Below are 583 nucleotides of genomic sequence, written 5' to 3'. Positions count from 1 at the left end.
CTCCCCCCGTGTTGGCCCCATACATAAGCAGGCGCTAATTGACAGTGTCGGCAAGCCCAGTCTGCGTGTAGCACGTGCCGGCTATCGCTCTCTGCGCAGTGTCACTCTCGCGTTTGTCTCCCACACAATGCAATTTCTTGTGGAACACTGATGTACTTTGTGTAGTGATGTTCTCTTAGGTGTCAGCCTCATTTAATGGAGAGACTCTTGAGTCAGACATTTTTCTTCTTCTTCTTCTTCTTCTTCTTCTTCTTCTTCTTCTTCTGTCTTGGTATTTTTGATGTTTGGTTCATTTATGAAGGCAAATATACACACACACACACACGCACGTACGCACGCACGTACGCACGCCTGCGCACGCACACGCACACACACGCACGTGGGATGCTTAACGAAAAAGGGATCATTATGTCTAGTCCACACTATATCCAAGTTGTAGGGTACTGGAAGTGGTCTATTGGCAGGTCAATTGTGTGTGGAAAAATCAAGAGATAGACCCATTAGGTGTTGGGACTGCTTGGGATATTAGTGGCAGTGAAGTTTCACGACACCCTTTTGTGTCCAATGTCTTTGTTTCCCTTTT

The sequence above is a fragment of the Littorina saxatilis genome, linkage group LG12 (genome assembly GCF_037325665.1).
Source record: "Littorina saxatilis isolate snail1 linkage group LG12, US_GU_Lsax_2.0, whole genome shotgun sequence".
Taxonomy (NCBI): domain Eukaryota; kingdom Metazoa; phylum Mollusca; class Gastropoda; order Littorinimorpha; family Littorinidae; genus Littorina; species Littorina saxatilis.
This window is presented reverse-complemented; position numbering follows the sequence as displayed.